General features: G+C 30.7%; 1 protein-coding gene across 3 annotated transcripts in view; it reads right to left on the bottom strand.

Moving 5' to 3' along the window:
- Positions 1–24,258, bottom strand: part of LOC126846365 (leucine-rich repeat-containing protein 24-like) — a 97,474-nt gene that overhangs the window by 24,036 nt on the left and 49,180 nt on the right. For all 3 annotated transcript variants that reach the window (XM_050585706.1, XM_050585707.1, XM_050585708.1), the window contains one exon: positions 8,267–8,388. The gene's annotated coding sequence lies outside the window, so the exon portion shown is untranslated. The remainder of the gene's footprint in view (positions 1–8,266; positions 8,389–24,258) is intronic.

Here is a 24,258-nt window from a genome sequence, read left to right as displayed (position 1 = left end):
ATGTAGAATAATACTGAGTAGAGGAAATATTATGCTCCTGTAATTTGGAAAATTTAATGTATTAGTTACAATAAACATTTTTTTTTTACTCGTTTTTACATTTAGGCCTATACTTCTGAGTCGTTGGCTATAATGTGTTAGGTATACAAATTACATAGTTATGATAATTATTAAAATAGTATACATTCTAATTATATAAAACATGCACTGCAACTAAACAAGTTGTCATTTAGTTTTTCAATTACAATAATGTTCGTTCAAACATCAACAATAATCGAATCAGCAATTATTAGAAGGATCGTGCAACAATCATACAAGTCCATTTTGTTTTATGAAATATATTGTTAGTGAAAAAATTGATTATTAGCAAAAATATAGAATAACTTATTTCCCCCCATTTTGGTATTCTACTTTTGTTTTGTACGCTTATATATTTCAAAATTTGGAATTTGCTAGTTTTTGTACTCGCTCATTTAATGATTTAGTCTTAGTAAACAATAATTTTAAGTTCGAGTTAAATCAAATCATGTTCGGACATGTAATTGTCTATTACATGGTTTTATTTAAATATTTGGTTATCTTGAAAAACTTTTAATTATAAATGGACTCACAATATCTTTTTTCAGGCTTAGGTATACATTGCAAATATACGGTAATAAAAAAAGCTGTTAACTTCATTAAATAATTGTTACAAAAGAATTTATGTTAAATTGTATTTATAAAAAGTTAGACACATTTATTAAGTGAGCATTTATTTGGTTTAAAAGTAACTTACTTTTCTACGTACATATTTTAATTACTAATACGTAATTATTCACATAAAAAAGTAAATTAAAGTTTTTAATTATTTTGGATTTAGTTACAGGTATTAAGGAGGAAGGGTCGTGTAAAAACCGGTTGTTCCAGGTTTTTTTTGAAAAAAATAGTTAAATTTATCATAGTTAAATAAATTACATTATGAAATTGAATATTCAAAGTATTTTATAACAAAATTTTATATCGAGCAAATTAAAAATGGCGGCGTTACAGCTGCTTGATTTGGTATTTAGGCCAGTAAGTTAAGGGAAAAATGCGCCAAACCACATGTCAATCGGATTAAAGTTCATTGAGCTACATATTTCACGACGTGCGAAATATTTCTTTTTTGGAAAAACGCGTTTAAAGTAGCCAATTTTCCAAATTTTTGGCGCGCGCTGTTGGTAGATTACCTCCCGGAAAAAAAAGTTTTTTTTTGAATTTTTATGCCCAATTTTATGATTTTTTTTCGACAAATAATGTGGTTCTAGAGCCAAAATACTAAATATCTTTGATAATGTTGTCACTTAGTATCAAAATCTTCTAAAAGATAGCTTCCGGTTTTAGCTGCAACGTGACGGTATCCATTCAGGTTTAACTACAAATAATTATTAAGCTGATAAACAAATTATTGTAGTGTTATATATTTTCAATAGTCTTTGTGATCATGAACTTGTTAAATAATAAATTATTATTATTTTTTGTATTTCAAGTTAGAATTAGCGACTACTATTGACTTAGTTTTTGTTCATATTTCTCATCCAACAAGAGAAATGAACACAATGTAAGGAAGCAAAGACATTTAAAGTCATCACCACGTAGGCCATGGTCGAGTGGGTTATTATCGACAAATTCGTTGATGTGTAGCTCTACAAACCCCATAGGAAATCAATGTAAAATGGAAACAAACGGCCGGTTTATGATAGCGGGGCTAGTACAAGTTGCGGTAGAAAAGGCTGGCTATTATTTGTTGTATGTCGTTCGCCAACGGCTGAACAAATATATATATATATATATATACAGATACATGTATTTCAGTGTTGGCGAGTGGGTTTACCTTTTAACCAGGATAACTTCTTAGTTACTCCGTGGGTTTTGATAGGTAAAGAGCATCATCGAGCCCCGCCATATTATTATATAATGAAAAAAGATATTGTAGAATTACTACATCGAATAAAATATATATTAGAAGAAATGCGGTTCTCTAGAAAATTCTTATCAGCGTTGGAATATGTTATATTATCTCCGATAGTGATATAGTTGTTTTCGTTTCATTGCAAGTATAACCCCTACTGGGATCGTACTACATCGTATAGTGTTCAATTCAGGCTAAATTGTTATTGTTTAAAATGCAATTTTAAACATACGAACATTATAAAAACACAGAAACCCGGTTTGAAACTCGGAAAAAAAAAGAAACTTTTGGATTTATAGACTATCAATAAATCGCAAATAAGTTTTGGCATGTTTTAAAGTTACATTTGTAAGTGATAAACCATTAAAAACTTTCACCTCTCAGGAGGGAAAATCATGTATTGGATTTGGATTTCTGGTAACGTTTTGAGATGACTTTAAAACTTGCCAGTGACATAAAACATACATATAATATATATATATATATATATATATATATATATTGTCTTCTCGTTACATGTTTACTTGGATTGTAACATTATTTCCAAAGTCGTATCAGTACTGGAAATAGCATGCTACATGTTTGACTACCTAAGTAATTAATTTCAATACTTCTATACTTATAATTATTATAATTTAAACCACTAGTGATGACAGAAATAAGGTTTAGGGATTTTGTGACGTTGAGCATATTTTTCGGGTGGCTGGGCAGTACCAATAAGCAACGGGTACATCGTTTTAGTCAATATTTTATTATTAAATATTAAAACATGATTAACAAATTATTATAAATGACGCATTTTCGAGTCTTAAGCGATAGACCGAAAGATAATGTAAAATCGGCAAAGCTTTAATCACACTGCCGAAAACCTTTCTTGAAATACCCTATACCGTAATCGATCTGGACTACAGACCATAGACGGTCCATCGACATTCACTTGCCTATCAATACATAATAAATGGTAATATTTTTCCGAATCATTAGTTTTGCAATATACCACGTCAGCAATTTTCGATGGCTAAGTAGAAACTGTTAAATTTGTTGTGGATAATAATTAAGGAAGGTCTAATGTTTTTCTTCAATATGCGCTATACCGGGTGATTTACCTGATGTAAGACATTGGAATATTATTAATAAATTACAATTTTTTTTTTTAATAAAACGTGAACGGTTCAAATATTAGAATCTTCGATTTTTTATGAAGTGTATGTTGTTTGCCTATGAGCAAATCGATTTCAGCTTATTTGTATATTATATTCCTAGCGCATCTCTACCGAGAGGTAGACAATATCCGAAAGCGATTATAGTGCGGAGTAGCTGCTATGGTTTATAAAAGTGATATTTTCTGATCGGCATTTGACGTTGGAAAAGTGTTAAAAATAAATAAAAACCCATCAAGATATTATCTAGCTTGAATAACAATACTGTTGAAAATCCAATCATGTTTTCATAAGGATTGAAGTCGGAGTGTAGTGACGCGGAATTAAGTTCCGTTTAATAATTATACTAATCCGAAAAGTTGAGGCACATTTAAAACTCTTAAAAGGTCGAGCGGTCACCTGTAAATTGCGGGTGCTGTCTTATGTCGGGGTGTGATAATAATTTAGACTTCTTTGAGTGATCTTATTTTCAGGGGTATAACATTGTTAGAGTAAGTTATTGACAGGGAAACCAAAGGGTCGAAATTTCTCATGCTGCTTGTTGCAGCGTGGCTCGACCCTCTATTCTTTTCTTTAGTTTCGCTGAGTGTGGGGCGTAGGTGTTTTTCACGGCGATAGCAGTTCTCAATGAGTTATACACAAAAGGGTCTTGTGTTTTACGTTTCTCTGTTTGGAAAACCTTACGGATAGGTTATAGCTAGATAAAACGAAAAACTCGCAAACGAGAGCTAAAGTAAACTACTTACCAGCGTGACACGTTCAGTGGAATGAAACACAATTTTTTTTAAATATTTTTAAACTAGGCAAAATATTTAAAGAGTTTACCCCTTCTAATCGAAACCTATTTCTTCATGTAGCGAGCCTATTAGTTAGAAATTATACGTGTAAGGTACGCTTTTATTGGGATACAAATTAAAAAAAGTAAAATTAGTTCCATTCGTTTATAGATTATTCTATACGTATATTTTGATTGAGCAAAATCCCAAAAGGGGGAATATTATACTTTGACCGTAGCAAATGTCTAGGTTACTATAATATAAGACTTAGGAGTGAATAAACAGCCATCAGGAGTCTGTAAAAAACTTGCATTATGTTGTTGATTTGACTATCGGTAACAACAGCAAAATATTAATAGAAAAAAACAGCCGTTCAACCATAATCGTATCCACTCTAATGATAAAAATCTAATTGTAATCACATTTTGACCTTCACTTAATGCTTTTACCGCAATTAAATATTCTAACCATTTCCAGATTCGTATCGAAGTGTTGATTTGAATGTGATTACAACACTTTCAGTTATAATAATAATTACTGCAAGCCTTTGTAAACTTCTTCGACCCCAATATGTTCTACTTCACATCGACCTCAATGAAGTGGACTTTATTTTAATAATTGTTGTATTCATTCAGAACGTATACAAATGCCAGATGTATGTTTCAGACAAATAAGGTAGTTTGTCAAGTAGTTCAATCTCTGCCGTTTACACTCTGTTGCGTAAAAGAGATTACGCCCAACCTTATTATTTGCAAACAAGATTTATTGGCAGCACAACGATTTATATGCAAAATAACTCGAAGCAAATAAACAAATAGTTTGAAAAAGTATAACGCTGGACTCTTTTATTTCGGCTAAAGCACATAAAACAATTTTTTTAATTTACCTTTATCAAGCCACTATACTTTGAGTAGCCTATCAATTATCATTGTGTACCTATATTAGCGGCTATGACTTAACTATTCTAAAATTGTATTTTGCATGCTTTGGTTGCAATCACTCTGTTTTAGATGTATTTGTTATAATTAAAAAATGTTGCTAGATAATCCACCAAAATTATTATTTTGAGCTAAAGCTAAAAATGTTTAAACATGGAGTTCTTAGGCTCTCTTATCATACCTGTAACTATCAGATTTATCCTTATAAATCACCATTCTTATAACTGTTACATCTATTATTATCTGAATATTATATCCTGGCTAATTTTATGACTTTTTTTATCATCGTATTAGTTATCATCCGATTTTCTTATCAATAAATAAAATCTTATCAGCCGATAAGAATTTCAATAACCAGTTTTAGGTAGTTATGCAAACAATTTTTTTTACAGCTTGCCTAAAAACATTTCCATTAAAGTTGTATACTACCACGGATGAAGGAGATGACCACGAGAAAATAACAAGCGACTTGTGTTCTGTTTAAGGTGATTATTTCATGAAGGCATCTTTTGACAAAAAGAACGGCAACTTCTCTATTAGAATTTCCGCGTTAATGTTTTTTATATTAATAAATTACATTATATTTTTCGTTCTTCTGATTAAACTGTGTCTTAGATATTTTTTGTTATTTGTTAGTTGAATTATTAAGTTAATACATTACGTAAAACATTTTTTCCTTCTAATTTTGTACTTAGGGTTAATTAAACAGTCTCCCCTCTTAAAATTGCACAGATAAATATTTATATTATACATGTTGGTATTACAAAGATAGCATTAACAACGATTTGCGTATAATTATAGGGTGGGTCTTACGGAAAAGTTGTAAGTGTTGAAGTGGAGAAAGAGAACAGGAATTGTAATTTAACACACGTCTTGGTGTCCGAGATTCCTTCGGCCGTGACGTGGCGACGGATAAAGAAAATACGCCGTTATTGACAGACATTTTTCTGCGTGTAACACGAGTGCTATCACATGTATGTTCATTTTGGGAAATAGGCCAACACGGTGCCGTAAACAAATGGTATTTTTTCATAAGCTACATCCGCATACAGTGTACAGCAACACATATTATACACAAGCGCGTTTTGTGTATTGGACGGGAGGATAACGGAAAAAGGTGTATGTGTATATCCGAAAGTGTAGGATGTGCATGTGGCCACGAATTTTTTGCCATACTCTCTTGTTTCCGCAACACAATTCTACATACGAACACGACTGTAAGGATCGCCATTATGTCGGCGGTGCTCTTATTTCAATAATACAGCCACGGGTTTGCCGTTACCTCTTTCTCTTCGCCAGCCATACCTCACACACACTCAAACCGCTCTGTGCGCGCGTGTACTCTCACGGGACCAACAATTCATTTTGCCCACAGTGTATGTGTACCCCATCATGTTTACCCTACCGTATGTGGGTCGTTTTGGAAATTTATAGAACATCAGACACAAATTATGGTACACGTATGAATATTCACACATATGGCAGCATATAATAGATTATTATACAGTCACTGTGTAAATCTCGACCACAACCGGTAATAATTATGTAGTTTGGTCTTTTTCTTATTATTTTATTTTTTTTTAGTGCATTTCAATTCGATCAGAAGGTTAAGTTTTCTACAAATCTAACAATTCTGTGTATTACATCCTGGCGGTCTCCGGCATAATATCTGGACAAAAATTAGATTTACCACATACAACAGAAAAAAACTTAAGACGACGATATTCATACGATTCCATCATGTTGGATCACTTTATTAATATTATATAATATTTCATTCAAAGAGTAATAAACTGATTCATTTATACACAATCCCCTTTCACGTAAACTATATTATGTGGTACACATTTTGTCAAGAAAATAATTTCAAAGTTGTGTTATTTCTTCAAATCCTACGACTTCATTAGTCTTGTTTAACAAGTGGCATGTGGTGTATTAATGGATCTTAACGTATGGTGTATGCCCCGTATAATACACTATAGTAAGTATGCTATGGGAGGGAAAAAACCCGAAGCGAGATGAATAACGGTGTTATGAACCATTAATAATCCAAAAATAATATTATAATCATTTGTCTATGGCGTGAGAGATGATAAAGGAAGAAAAATAAGAAAAAAAATTGTCTGTAAATAAAAAGGATTTTTTTTTTAGGATTATTTCCTTTCTTTATTTCCGACTTAGCCCTTATAGTAATAATTATTACGGCTTCAACAAGTACTTCACGACAAGTTAGGCAGACAAGAAAAAACGCTGGTTATAAATCATTTTGAAGTATTCACCGTAACGGGCGGAAACGTGTCGGCGCATATTTTAATGATACGTTCACATAAAGTTTATGGACAAAATATGTACTTTTAAATATATATTTATATGATATTTAGTGGGGGTTTTCAATATCCACTGAGTGATGAGCTTAACGTTTTTAGTAAAAATATGATTACATGTTTTTTTGTGTTGAGTATATAACTATTATATAGTCTTAAACATTTAATATTAGCAAGAAAGCACACTATGAACTGATATTTAATCTTAATCTATAAGACATTCAGAATTTTTTTAGGATCAAATTTCTGTTATCATAAAATTGTTCAATTTAAATTTGCATAATGAAAATTGTTATTTTTTTTACTATAAAAAAACATTATTGATTATCAGATAAAATGCAATTTATTTTTTTAAAATAAAACAATTATTTTGGCTATTTTTTACTGAGAAGAATGTAAAATTAATTAGCCGTTGATCATAACTGACTAGAACTGATAGAATTATTTTTCTGATATAATTGATTATATTATACTATATTTTTATATTTTTTGTATATTTGAACCGTCTTTTATACAGTAAAAGTAGTAAATAATAAAAAAAAAACACTATTTAAATAATGTAAGCTAAAATCATAACAATAAAGTCGTGTAAATTACAAAGTGTTTTTATAATGTAAATGGAATGTGATACACACAATGTGTGATGTACAATAAGTGTATGGCCTTTTACTGTTATTATACTTGTATTATAGCAGTCACTTTGAAATAATACCTCAATATATATCACACTTTATATGGCCCTATAACGGTTTGGTGCAATCGCGATTATTTTGATATATAGCTCGAATAAATCATTTTAGTACAAGAAGATGTACTTGGTAATAATTATCCCGACTAAATTTGTGTAAGATTAAAGCAGTGATAACTATTCTGATAAATCTCAATAAAACTATAAAATAAAAACAAATTTTGTAAACATACAATGCGGATAACGAGGTTTTTTATTTTAGTTTATTCAAAAGTTAAATTGATTTCAATAGATGAACTCGATTAATACTTTATTAAAATAACCAATATTTGTGTCTTCATTATAAAAGCATTCAACTATTGTGTTGGGTATAATTTTTTTATCTTATACATTTTGATTATTTTGTGCACCAAGTTTAATGATTAATTTGTTATATTAATAATATCTTACCTATCAACACTTCTTATAGAGGAGTAAAGGTAGAATACGCTTGAAGAAAATGTTCGGTAGTCGGATGAACACTTTATTTGGTTGAGTATTTGTCTGGCACACAAATGCGCAAACATCGAGTCCTGAAAAAAAAGATACAAACTCAAATAGGGAAAATAATATTTATTTTATACATTGACAACAATTGTATGAACTATATTATTTAATTTATATTTGTTCTTATCATAGCTCATCTGCAGAGCAACCAACGAGTCCACTCAAGTGTCATAACGATATTTTTCCTTTTTGTAATTAGTTGATTTTATTTTATCTTTAAGGTATTACGAATTATATTTGAGTTTGAAAAAATTAATAAATCTCGACAGATATTCTTGTAAATACTATACTGTAATATAGGCGTTGATAGTTTAATCTCTAGTTTTAAATCGTTTATTATTAAGAAATGTGCATTATTATTTATTACAGAATACAAAATAAACACACTGTTTATTTACATTTTACTGTAATTAATAATGTATCATAATTCGCATTGATGTGTATAAGTAATTACATACATATATGTATTTAAGAAAATAAACGACAGGTTAAAATATTTATTTTAGTCCTATTATAGTTTGCTGTCTGTGTTGGGTGTCACTACGATTAGTTTATAGTTAAATTACACGATTGATTACAACAAAATTAACTTAAATAAATCAAATTAATTAAGCATTTCATCATTTTTTCAAAGTTACCAGTAACCGAGATCACATTGTTGTAATAATTGTTAATCGTTAATCATAGAACTGTAATCACGATAAACGAGTTAATTTATTTTAAGATTCCTAAGGCTTTATGAAAGTGTCAGTGCGCAGATACTTTGATACTATAGCCCTAATGTTTACCAAGTGTGCGATTTGAACGTACGATTTTTTTTTTTGCAAAAAAAAAAATAACATTACGTTGAACGTCGACGTGTCACGTAGCAGACGTTTTGCGGAACGGAAATTATTTATCAAACGGTTCTAGAAATAAGTTGAGCGTGTGGAGAAAAATTGAGCACGCTTCGATACGGTAGTATAAAAAAAAAATGTTAAATCGCACGTAAAACCATCGGGGTATAAAAAAGCAGTATACATTTTCGACGAGGAAAAATACCACAGGGGTGCGACCACGGACCGGCAAGTTATCAAAACGCTTTTCGTCCGTACCTGGTAGGCAAATGGTATGAAATTACACGGCGAGTGACGGGGTGGGCCACCGTGTCGGCGTTAACCGGCGCGTTTGACGTGCAATAATATAAGTACACAATATTAAATAGGCACGCGTGTACCGGCAATGGTCTGTGCTTTATCCAAGTCCGATCCCGGCGAAACGCGATTATTCCCGAAAATACCCGACTGGAACGCGCGCAGAACTCTGCAGTATAGGCATTCAATCCCGGTCAACCCCTTCAGCTTCGCCGGTCGTTATAGGTACCGCTGCCGCCGCCGCCGCTTCTACTGACTCTACCAGGGAAATCCTACAAACTCCCGTACGTTTCCCGCGGGAATGCGAGGCGGCGAAATGACTAGATATATTTTTCCGTTATTTTTTTTTCTTCTCGCTACTCTCCCTTTAATGTATTTCCCCGTCGAACGTAAAATAAAAAAAAAACATAGTAACAAAATACCAGGCGTCGGCGGCCGATACCTATACTATATACTACACGACAAAAAACTACATAACGGTCGACGATCCGATCCCTCGGCTCTTAAATAATGTTTTAGACACGGCCGTGGTCGTCCATCGATAAGCGCTACACACACCGCGGATGAGTTTTTTTTTACGACTTGTAACACACGCACACACAGGTTTTTCACCGGTAAAACGACCGTTGTTACTTTTTTTGCCCCTCCCCCCCCAAAAAAAAAATAAAGAACATGCGTTTCACCGCAGTGTTTACGATAATATATTTTTCCCAATATAGGTTTTTTTGGTTTTTCGCGGATATCGCATTGACTAAACCGATCGACCGACCGAGATGATAATGTTCTACACGCTATATTTCGGTCTTAGTATCTTACAATAGTTTTTTACTTCTGTTCTGGACGGGTGGTGAAGTGTGGTTGAGTAATGCGCGCAGATAAAAATAACTTAAAAACTCCATTGTTTCTCCCGTCCTAAATTTTAAGCTTTAATAACTTTTAAACTGGTTATCGACCAGTGAAAATGTTCAGCAAATTATTTTTAATTTGAAAAGTTAATAAAATGTATACGTTGCTGTTTTAAGACGTTCAAAAGTCGATAAAGCTCTTAAAAATACTAAAAAAGATAAACATTTTAATATTGTATTATAACAAAAAAAAATGTTTTCCAAAAGAAAAATTACAAAATATAAATTATTTTAATAAAAAATGGTGTAGGGCGTCAAAAGAATCATCTGGTATACATATACATATTATTACATATGTATTATTAATATTATCATCGAGGTCAATTAGTTGGTCGTCGAAAGTAAAAACAAAGGAACAAAAGAGAATCCCGACTCAATGGGATGGCAAAAAGAAATTAAACTTTAATTGTTTTTACAAGAACAATTAAAAATATTATCGCGTCGGGCTTCGATTATTTTTCGGGAAGCATTAAATAGCCAGACCGTCTGGGCTGAAAATGAACGACCGTTTAAATTGTATTATTTAACTAGATAATAATTAAAACAAATAGGAAAAATTAATTGCATTTATATAATATTTTATGTCGGTCTCGAGTTAAAACAATAACGTGTATTATTCCAAGCGGTTGTCGTCATTCAAAAAATATATCCAACCGCTTTACGGAGCGCTAAGTCTCTTTACAGCTGGGGTGAATATTGTTATTGTTATTAAAGTTTGATACTCGTTATTCACTTAGCCACGGCACAACTCGATAGCAATTATTACAATAGGTGTGAGTTAACGCTTTGCCGATATTACAACCGCGCGATAAGGGTTGCACGACAGTCGCTATTTGGTTCGCGGTATTCGGTTTTCCTAGTTATTTGCACACATTTTCACTATTCTGTCGTGGCGAAAGGGATATTAATAATATTAACGCAAATAATCATCCATTGGTCGGATTTCACGTCATTAAATTAATTAAACCACACACTGAACGCAATATCAAGCACTTGTTTTTAATAGTAAAATTCAAGAATGTATTCCCTCCAAAAATTTCATTTTTCCTCTAAATATAAAACATACATATGTTTTGTCGTACGCCGGTAGGATAGTGTAATAATTATGAATTGTCTTATTATTTGAATATATTTTTACCAATAATTGACTGACAATAATATCACTATATAATATATAATTCTAAGCAATAAGGCGACGTATTTTATATTTGCCATGAAAATACTAAAATACAAAATATTTTCTAGTTTGTGCCGCGTATATACGAGATTGGTAATTGTCACTTGTACCATTGTACAAGTATACTTGTATACCATCACATGTGAAACCGTTTTAAGCATTAGTCCAACTATGCAAGAGAACAGAGACCGATTCTATTTGGTGGCAAGTATGTAGTTCGACGACTCCGCGGTTCTACTCGAGACAACACTTTCATCGTAAGATCGTTTGAGGATAGTGCTTACCGCATAGTCGAGAAGAGTTGTTGTGAACCCTTAATGTTTCATATAAGTGGTCCATGACAGCGAGTGCGGGTGGCAAGTACTTACTAACGCGGTTAACAGTAGTCGGTAAACGAAGCGTTTATGAGTAAAATGTCAAAATGTCGATGGAATGGAATTAATGTGAAAACCCTGCTAAAAATCATTCTTTATTATCGTTTATCGTTGGCATAGGTACATAATGTATGATGTATGTCTATTAATAATATGGCTGATTACGGTTTGGTTACACGGACACTCTATGATGACGGTTGGAAAGTCCGGATATGCGACGCGTTGTTGCCGTAGGAAATTGCCTCGTTTTTATAATGCAAATCGGAAGCGAGCAAAAATATATTTCCCCACCTGCGGTGTAGTTCACGGTTAGGCAGGTTAGGAAGTGATGTAAAATAGAGCATACAGGGTGAGGGTGTTATCGCTTGGGGCATTTTTTTTTCCGGTGCCCCGTCAATTGACCACTCCATCAAAACCTATCTATAGAGAGGGGATCTAAAACGCAAGCATAAAAATGTCATTTACACCGCGTTTTGCGTACACAATTTACTGACCAACACCGTTCGTTGTCGGTTTTATTTTATTATATATATATATATATATATATAAAAAAAATGAAAAATATAAAAATGTTTTGTCGTTTTTTTTTTTATGCAAAATCCTATTTTGATGAATACCGATATCGATTTATTGTTCAAAGAGCCAGGGGTTATATTCGAAAGGTCCGGATTGAGGGAGGGTCAATGGCAATGGTCAGGTTAGGTTTGAAGTTTGAGTTAGAATTTGTTTTAAATAATATTACACATATTTTTTAATGTTAATGTGGTAATTCTACATAAGTAATAATTGTCGGCACGGATGGATTAACATAATTTTACATGCGTTATTTTTTCAACAACTCATTTTCTTGTACGTTTAACAAATAATGCGTAATTCTAAATGTTTAACTGTAAAATATGATAAATGTAACACATTAGAACAACAGAGTCACCGAGTTGTTAAAAGTGGAAGTAAGAGGTAAAAAGGAAAACGTGGAAAGGTATGATTGAATGGAAGCGCAGAGGTATTAATTTTGATTTTTAGAGCGTTAGGCTTATAAAAATGAGCAGTACTGTAAGTATATTCGTCGCAAAAAAACAAATCCTTCCGAACAAAAAAAACGGGTGTGTTGTCAATTTAAAATATAGTTAACGAACTTTGAATTTCTAACAAACACACAAATTCGCAAACGAATGAATATTATATTAAGTTAAATGTTAAAACTGCAATATTATTGAAAATGTACTCATGTTAATTAATATGTCATTCCTTTTTCATTTGTCAGCTTAAATATACTGCTAATTTCACAACGTTTAATTTCATATAGAAGTTGCTAACGGTAATTCCGTCCAAATGAATTACTCAGAAACGAGCATCCCTTGAGTCACATTTTTGTACAAAATAGCAAAGCAAATACGCTGTAAGAATAAGACATTCAGAATTTCCATTAGAAATGTTCAACGAGGCAACGCGCGTAGCTCGTTTATTCAGCTCGTTTATGGCTAACGTCCTAGAACTGTCATATTATATACTTGCAATTTTTCATTTGAAAACTTTACACCCGGTTAGGTTCGGAAGGCCTCTGCTTGTATTAAAAAATAAATACTCCAGACAACTTTACTATTAGCTAGACCAGCTAATTTCAATTTCCACGAAAGTGATCCTAACAAAATGTTTTTCATAAAAACATATTTTATAGTGTCGTCTGAGTGATTAAATTGCACTACTCAAAGGTGATTGAAACAGTTAATTTAATTTTATATAAATATATGTTATACAAATTTTACTATTTTTATTATTACTAATTAATGTAAAATAGCTATAAAAATTAAATATAGCTAATCTTAAATCTAGTTTATAAACACCAAGTAGCCCGTGTTTTGATCATCGCCCAATCTCGGAGATTTCGCTTCATTAGCATTCAAATGTAAACTATGATACTAATTCAAAGACACTGAGATTTAAACTGAATAAAGGTTCATCAAAAGATAAATAATTCACAAATCTAGCTTATTAAGTATGTTAAATGTATAATATCAATAGCGGATTATAAAAATGTAAAAGCTATATACTTGTTATAAAAATAAAAAGAAGACTGCTTCTAAGAAGCCGCAGTTCAATAAAAAGGCGAAGGTAACCACATTATAAATTATCACGCCATTCAATCAGCCATCTAATAAGTAATAACATTTATATTAACTGATTTCGGGGCTTGGTGGAAAGATTGAAATTATTCAGTTTGGTTTGAAGATCTTTAACTTAGTTATTAAAACAGAATAGCCAATTAAACGAGGACATGATAGACAGAAAAAATCCATCTTGAAAATATATGTGAACCTAAAATTATGAAAAATCTTGCACTTTCTGGGGAAAACAAAGTATTACAAATTATCTCCTTTAAGTAAAAGTTATTGTTATAACATAAAACTACCTAAAATCTCAGAAGTGAGTGACCCTAAGGACACGTTTTTGAACAAAGTAACCAAAAATATACGCTGTAAGAACCGAGTTCTACGATTGTTTTATGGAAATTGTCATATTTTTTTTATATAATAACATAAAGTACAATTATCTTATAATATTGAAAAAGAAAATAGTTAATAAACGCTTTTAAACTGGCTATGTGTGTGGTGCAAGACACAAGTTAATGGGTCACTTTATGTCAATTTCGGTGTAACTGTACTAACACGTTTTAAAATAAGTATTAAAAAAAAACAAGACAACTTGGTAGAATCACAACAGCTGTTAGGTTTGAGGTCAAGCAGCATAAATACTAACTGATGCTTTAAAGACGATAAAAAAAAGTTTAATAACCATTTTCATATAAAATGATATTAATGGTCGGAATGAAGGTTAAAGTTTTCTCAACACTTCGCTACGAATTTGCATCAAAGAGTAGTTTTGAAGTAATTAATTTTAGTCCTACCTAACCATGATGAAAACCCGGGGAGGTATTTATACTGATTGTAGAAATAGTTGTATTATATGCTTAGCATCATTCACTGCTCAGTTAACATACTGAATGGTTTAAAAAGTTATTTTGCGTGGGTTGTTTATGGTCAACGAATTGTAATTAAACTTTAATGTATAAGGCAGTGTTTATTTATCCGCACATTTCCTAGGAATTAATTTATATATTATATGATGTATATCCTAATTTCTAATGTACACATAAGTTAGCTAATACGTACGAGTATGATTATATTTTAAGACTGTATAATACAAATATTATAAGCCGATTAGTCAGCTCGTTCATCATAATAACTATACTTACCTACATAATACATGTAGATGCATAATCAAATGAATATTAAAAAAAAAATCGTCTTTTAGCTACAGTGTCCACTATCTAAGAGATAGATAACATATATGGAAGTTCCTTATTTTAAGTTATTGTAGCCGGCTGGCACTAAAATGCCAAAACCGTTATCTCGATATTGGTTTTTTTATCTTGTCATAAAAATTATAGTATACAGTATAGATTGCAATTAAATGTTTTTCTAACGAAAAAAAAAATAGAAAAATTACTAAAATAAAAAAATAGAAAAATAAATTTAGCTTCTTGACATAATAATAATATATTATGAATATTTTCTTGGATTTCACCTTTTACCTGATGTAGAACTTGATTTATTTAGATGTAAAAAAGTTATTTAACTAACGAATTAATTGTCAACAAGTGAAAATTATCAGCTTGGAAACGTATTATACGACAAAAAACTAGATTTTTATATTATAAAGCTTATACACAGTAAGTATAGAGAACAAACAAACTTTTAAGGGCCCTATCGAATAAGAACACCTTAAACAACCCTTACTATAAAATATGTTTTAAACGAATTAGGTTAATTTCATTAGAAAATATACGGGAAATTATGAAAATATGATAATACAGTTTACATCTTATTCAGACATTAACCGTACATATAGAGATGTGTTTTGAATTGTTTGGAGCCATAGTGTTAGATAGTGTTTAGGAAATGTTTAGATAATAACGTTTAAGAATTATAATGTTGCAATTTTATAGTTGAAACCATCTAACAGATTATAATGATCTTAATATCATTCATCAGTGTTTTTATTTGTTTGTTAGTATAAATAGTATAGAGTTATATAATTTTTATTACATAAATAACATAGAGTTGGATACAACTCGTTTAGAAAAAAAATAATTGTTTAAAAAGTTTTTTTGTTATTTTACATAAAATACAATAGATATTCAAAAATATTATTTTGTTATTTCAATAAATACGTTACTTCGTTTGTTTATTATTTCGATAAATAAGTTATTTCGTTTGTTTATTATTATTTTAATTGCAATCTTTTGTCTCTATGAAAATAATCATTAACGTCATTCTTCACACTGATTTTGTGGTTGGGTTGAAAACATAAACAATTGGTACAAATCAGGGTTGATATAAAAAATCCCAGCCCAAAAAAACCCCGTGTTGTTATTTTAGGTAAAATCTGACTAAACTAAACTGTTGGATTTCGAATGGGTTTTTCATAAAAAAAAAAACCATCGGGTTTCTGGGTCGAGTGGGTCGGGTTTTTAGCCTATTCTGGTGGTGCATTTGCGCTTAAAACGTAAGAGATAATTTATTAGAGAATAAACGTTATTATTATTTTATTGAGATCATCCGATGCGGCGGCGGTCGTACAAGACGGGTGGCGTGGTGTTAGTCGGGGAAAACGAGACATAGCTGGTATTACACGGGGGAAGTTATTTTATGCGGTACAAATTTAAAGCTAATGACGCGCGGATCTCGGGGATGCCACGTGAGAAAAATGTCTAACGTGTTCCGATCGGCGGACCGGAAACGATGGGCGCGCGGACGATAAAGGACGTAAAAAGTACCGAGAGAGTTAAAAAAAAGTGCAAAAAATAAACCGTCGCAAAGGCGTGTGATTGATAACGGACGGGTAATATGCATGTGGTCGGATTTCATTTCGATTACACTCACATGGCACCGCAACAGTAGTAATAGCGGCAGCCACCTCAAGCGATAGCAGCAGCCAAACGACAGAGATAACTTTGGTCACGTAAAGTAGAGAAGACGGTGGCCACAAACCGATAAAAAAAAAAAAAAAATACCGTGAGGTGCAATGGGAAAACGGCTCTAGGATAATATATTGGTCCAAGTGCCGGTGCCCTCAATAAATGTGATATTTTCCAGAGTCGCGTATCCGACTTGCCCTCGGGTTCTCCTTTATCTGTCGTCCAGTCTGAACCATACATTTTTACAGGACTCCGGTGGAAATAAAAACGGGATTTTTTTTTTTTAATTCAAAACAGTGCCAGCAGTGCCTTATACGAACTTTTATCGAACCACATGATACGTACCACACGGCGGAACATCACTTCAAAAGACGCCGATGATATTTTTTAATGTCACCGTATAGCTGGGACTTTGTCTATTACTAGCTGAGTGTTCGATTACAAAATAGATTAGTTTCGATAACTGCAATAAAAATCAAAGCGACGGTCGTTGCGAACAATACAACTTTTTTATACAGCACTCATAAAACTGACCCTTATTTTTGTCTAATGGTATTCTTCGACGTTTATTGTGCACGCCGAGTGGTAAAAGTAAAATAAAATATTTTTACGTATAGTGTCGAATAAACAAATTACAATTATGCTTATTTATAATATAATTTCTTATTATAGATTTTTTTATAGCTACATCTGACATCAACTTACAACGCTCCATTTTTACATTGCCAGCGTTTATGCTTAATATTTCTGTATCGGTAAACAAATCAAAACTTATGTGTATCTACACGATCACTACTTGGACCGTCTGATGCAGTGCATGCAGGTGGAAATTGATTTGAGGCAGATTTAAATTAGTAATGTCTCGGTTAATGTTTGCGGAATATAACGCCGTCATCAGCTGTTGTTCTTGGGAAGTAATATAAATGTCAAAATTAATTGCGACCGTCTATGTATAGTGTATACATATTATTAGTATTAGTTAACTAATTTCTATCTTATTCAGTATAATTTTAGTATTAACCTAGGTTTGCAATCGCGTTTCCTTCATTATTAATCAATAGGTTTCCTCCGTGTTGATGTAGGTAGGAAGTATAGTAGCTTAAATTTATATCATAACTTTCAAATATATAATACATAAACACACATATTTAACACATATATTCCATAATTTAAGTAGCTCATAACTATAACATACTCCATCATAAGCAAACTACTAATAGAATATTATTTAAAAATTAATAATATTGAGTATGTCCTTTATGTTATTAAGCTAGTAGTTTTTTTATCAACCAGCCAAGATCGGCTAAAAGTGTGAAAACAGCTTTTAAAAGTACAATAATGATAAGTTTGATCGTTAATTGTATGGTTAAACATCTTGATAGATATATATTGTTATTAGATTTTGTAGATACATATTATTATAACCTTTTTTCTATGCGTATGCCCCACTTGGTTCGTACAACTATTTTTTTTTTTTTTTATACATTAATTTTTTTAGGTATTAACAATACCTAATATTTATACCCTTATTCATTAAATACTATATTTTGATTAATATAGTAATTTTATTATTTTACTACTTTCTATAATATTGGGATCTATTTTTTGTACAAGTGTACAAAATATTATGTTTATATTAATTCCATTTCGGCGAGTCTATTACACAAACGATATTGAATGATTGTTAATGCCAAATCGTTAGTGTTATGTCTTTTCTACACTTTGTTGTGTTCAGGGAAACGTTGATGAATACGACACTGGAATTGATTTCCATTGTGGGCGCCATTATTCATAACATTGAATGTGCAGTAGCTTCAATTATATTATAAAAATATTGCGTAATAATAAACTGTTATTGTGTTGGTTATTTAATTCGTATTTATTTCATTTATTAAATACCATAGAGTTGGAAATAATGTAAAGAAATCACTCGAGCTATGTGCTATTAAAAAAAACAAACTGTTATTTATAATTGTGTTTTTTAAACAGGATTACAATCGACAAATATAACTACACTTTTCTAGTAAGTTCTATCGAACATATAATCCTTATTTTTCTTTATTAAAAGAAAACAAATAGTCAAATAGTGTTTTAGTCATTCGACTTCTAGGAAAGGTTTAACTAATGGCATAGCTGAACGTTTTAGAAAACATTTGAATGCACTCGTGTAAATGTCTGTGTAGTTTTTTCGTACAAACCTGTTCAATGTAGTGTTTTCAATTAAGCTTAGTTCTAAAATTGCCCTTATATATTTTAAATAATCGCATTAAAAATGAGTGGTTCCTTGAATTTGCTTTAAATTCAAGTAATAGCATTAAAATGAACAGTACAGTTGTACTGTCGCAACGTAACATTTCAAATTGACACTTAATACTTTCCTATACACTCCAAAAGTTTGACATACGTTGTACTTGACACAATATGTAACTTATATTATGAGTACTTAGTAAATTCGACAATTTTTAATAAACATTTAAATAATTATAATCTGTTTTTTTCTTCTAAAACGGCTTTAGATTTTGTTAAATGTGTTATATAATATATTTAGGGTGTAACATAATTGTATACTATTATAGCTAATTTTGTTGCATTAGCTAAAAGATGAAATGTTTATTTTTTTCTCTAAAATTGTATAATTTAATTAACAAACCTGTCTTAGTACGTGGTCTACAAGTAGGTGTTATATATTTATAACACCAACATTTTATATAGGCGCTCTTGGAATTTGTTTCTAATTGACAACACTTATTAATATCATTAAAAGTATTTCAAAAATAAGTTTTTTATTTTTTGTATTTAAAAAAACTGTATAAATTATCCATGATATTTGGCAATGGGGTAATGTAAGCATGGCGAATTTGGTTAAATACCAGCGAGGGCAAAAATGGTAGGTATATGCTAGGAAAACTATGTTTAAAAAGGGTTATGGTGTCAAAGGTATGAATTTTGGCGTTGAGCCAAAGTGTGGAAATGTAAAAGGGTGCGAATTTTCGCCGACAAGGAAGCACACATAAATTTTGCCTCGTGTATATAAATTCATATGTGCTTATAGGTAGGTAGGTAGGTACAGTGGCCTACTGTTTGCTCATGTGGTGGGTGGTAAACATATACATCGTTAAACGGATTTATAGAAATCACCGCCAGGAATAATCGTTATGACACTTTGCATCTGACAGCCGTATAAACTAATAAAGGCATACAACCGGCATTTGACATAAGTAAATTAAATCACGTCATATTGTTTAATGTAATATATTGTAATTATTATTATAATATGTATTGTAATATTCTAAAATCATAATTGTACCGTTTGACGTTTAACATATATTACAAAGTATAATATGGTCTTAAGTTGGTTCAAATGGCAAAAAAAAAAAAACAATCTCTATCAATGGTGATTTAATTTAAATTATTTATATTAATTTAATAGCTTGCAAATACAAAACGTAGGAATTCGAGTTTTCTTCAAACATAACTTTCGCTAATTTAGACTGAAATAAACAACACAAATATAAATACACACTCTTAGATACAAAACTTTTACGTTATCATTATATTGCAAGATCTGTTAAGACAATATTTTTTTTTTTAGGTGTGTTATTATAACCATTAAATTAGGGGGTTGCATGTGGTCTGTTTTTTGACATTTTAGACTAAAAAGCCAGACAAAATCTCGACTACTTATGATATTCCGATTTCAATTCAGAAAAGATTTACAAATTCTTTATTTTTTTTATTTTTTTATTAAAGAATACTTGCAATCTATGCTGCAAGGCATAATAAGCAAATAGTTACATTTTTATATATACAGAGAGAGGGGGAAAAAAATACAAATTCTTGTACAAATTAACCGGTAAATTAATTGACATATATAAATTTATTAAAACTTCTTTTTCTTAAATATTACCTATGCAAAACTCCTTAAAAACAGACCATGTGCAATCCCCTTTAGTAAATTCGCAATTTTAAAACTTTTAGTAAACTTAAACCTCGGTAGTTGTTAAACACCCCGGAGTAGTTTAATTTAAACGATTTCACGTCGGTAAAAATTTAAGTTTAATCAATTTCCATCAAAAGTGCTTTGGTATTAAAAGTAATGAATTTTTTTTATAAGCAAATCAAATTGAACAACGGAAATTTGTAAAACTAATACCATTTATCTTTGCACCGAACCTACATCAATTTGTTTTATTTTATATTTACTGTATATTTATAGTAACTATAAAAAATTTAATAACAAAAACCCAAATAAATCATATAACATACAAAAATTGATGATCTCGTGTTTAACCGTCATTTCATTGACTTTAAACTGATTAAAGGCCAACAACTGAATTTAATGCGTGTTTTTATATATTTTGGAAGGGTAATTTAAGACAACTGCCTCAAAAACTTTTTGTTTTACACTCTTAAATATTCTCGCTCCTGAGTACAATTAAATACAATATATAAAAATGTTACATAATATAAAACTTTTTTAGTGTGAAATTACAATTTTTGTACTGTAAAACTTGGTAGGTCATATTTAAGTCGTGACAAAATTATTGTTGGCCAGTGATTTCAGGCATGTTGACTTCAGCGTTTTTTGCATTAGATGTTATATTTGATATTTTACTAACTAAGTTTAAACAAAAGTCTAAGGCTAACATTTCTACTGTTGTTTACAGCCACTGAGCGTCCTATATGGGCAATAAATAAAAAAAATGATAAACTCGTATTCTTACATGCTTCATAATATACATACGTGACTACTGTTGAATAGAGAAACTATTTATTATGCCATTCGACTGAAAAAATCACACTGGAATAACGGCGAAAAGCGTTTACATTTTATACATAACTCCCTTGGTCCCTTGGCCAAAAAATATAGGAAAAATCGAAATAAAACCATTTTGTTTGTCTTCTAAGTTGCTAAATCGCAATAAGTAAATGCAATAAAAAAATGATTTATTTGCATCAACATAACGTTCAAATTACTGTGGTTTTAGCATTAAAATGCATCTAACGCTATTAATTATGAGCTACTTTGTACGGAGAAAACGGCCACGTGTACATTCTAATCAAGAAAAATTAATATGACAAAAATAACTATTAATACAGGTTTATTAAATCGTACACATTTGCCAAGATTCGTTATCATAAAAGTGTAATAGAAAATTCTTGTGTACCGTCTATTGTGTTACAACACCTCTACGCATAAAATAGTAATAATTATGGTTTTAACGTCCGTTTAGCTTCTATTAAAACCACTTTCGGTCTAAAGCTATTTTATTATATAATAAAATGTAAATGGGAACACACATTTTGTTTACGTAAAAAATATATTTAAAAAGTACCTTGTAAGGTTTTGCAATATATTTTTATTTGACACTAACGGCTTTTTACGTCCCCACATGAATGTATGACCACAGGCATATTGTTAAAACATGGTTTTATCTTTGTATATGGCGTGCTCCGTTATATTATACACAAACTTACTTAACTATGTTGCATAAAAAAATAAAAAATGTATAAATGCAATGTCTGAAAACGCAATTGCATACCTACAAAATTATGGGCATTGATCAATTATAACATCAGTAAAGTATGGTTTACTTAGTTACTTTAAATGCCCCTCGGATAAAATAGATACATTATACTTGGTGATCTCCTCGTCCACAATAATAATTAATAAGTTTATTAATACTACACAAAAACGGTTAAAACATCTATTTATAAGTATAATAATAATATAAAGTCTGTTGTAAGCGCTGATCATGGTAACATTGCTGCCAAAATGCGTTAACGCGCCATAGAATATTTTTTTTGTGGTTTTAAAATGGTGTATAATTTCGGCGTTGTATTCACATTTATCGAACGGCGGGAAACTAACGTATAACTCACCAAATTCTTCATGATTTTGACCAGCAAAATACCAATGGCGGTTGCCTTTTAATTAATACATAAACAACTGTGGCACCATTTTAATTTCGATTTAGTCGCAACGCCCTCAGTGTTACTCTCATCAGTCATTACAATCTCTAATCGTACCAATTAAATATGTTAATTTTACAAAAAAAAATAAATGTATATAATATAGGTATTTTATGTTGAAAAGCCATAGCAACTTTCTTTTTTTTTACATTATAGGCGCAGTATTGGTTTGTAATGTTATTGCAATAATTAAGTTTTGAATCAATTATTTAAAAAAAAAAGAAGATATTGGCGATTATCAAACGATTTGGAAATTATTATAATCCGCGCATAAAAGTGGTTCCATAGAAAACTCGACAAATACAAAATTTCAAAAACCGAAATGAATAATATATTTTTATGATTTATATATGATATCGTAATAAGTATTGCAAAGAAATTTATTAATTTTAGTTTAAATTATTCTATATTTTTTTCCCGTTTTTTATATTTGTTATCGATTTTTTTAATATTGGTTTACCGTTTTAAATGAGACAATTCATAAATTGATATTTATTTCATCTAGTAATATTAGTTACTGGTTAATAATAGTAGGCATAACATTATATATTTGCTTATTATGTTTATCCAAGAATATAGTCATCATTTCTGGTAACATTTATGTATGTATTTATACATCAAATAAACCGACTTAATAAATCCGAGTACATATGGTAGTCACACTGTAATCGTATGGATATCAAATGGATTTAATATAGTACGGTTTTCAAACGCAAATAAATATATATATATATATACTATTGTCAACATACGGTATATTATAGTTTATATGTTTATTTGCGTTTGAAAACGTATATATATATATATATCAATTTATTATACATATATTGTAAGTATACTTTACACGGGATTAAACAAATAATTTAGATCCCAACAAAAACTCATAAAAAAAAGATATAAAATTAAAAATGTATCAATATTTAATTTGTAAAAAAAACACTACACGTATAAATGAATAAACTCATTTTGCTGCGTTTCAACTAACAATGAAACATGTTTTACCAGCAAACGATACACGAACGCATTGTGTATCTAAATACACCTTTAGTATATTACAGGATAAAGACACAAAAGTAGATGATTATTTTGTTTGTACGAGCACTACTGCACAGACAATAGGATAAGTGCACACAACTACTAGACATCAGAACCTATACTACAGAAGCTTTTAAACAAATTATAGTGCTACTACTAGTTGTGTTGTTGCTTTAGTCTATGGAAACAGAATCGTTGAAGTTTAAAAGGCTCATGTCAACATCATAAATTGCATTTTATAAATTAAAATTAATTATTACCCAATTGAAAGCGAATCGGCGTTTTCTTATTAAATAACAGGTACCGTGGTTTGATCAAAAC

This window comes from Adelges cooleyi, unplaced genomic scaffold, assembly GCF_023614345.1.
Source record: "Adelges cooleyi isolate 19-005CV unplaced genomic scaffold, UGA_ACOO_1.1 ACOO_flye_CR_arks_rails_tigmint_CR_PRNA_9, whole genome shotgun sequence".
Classification (NCBI taxonomy): Eukaryota; Metazoa; Arthropoda; class Insecta; order Hemiptera; family Adelgidae; genus Adelges; species Adelges cooleyi.
Note: the sequence above shows the minus strand (reverse complement) of the source record. Positions and strands in the feature narration are given on the sequence as shown.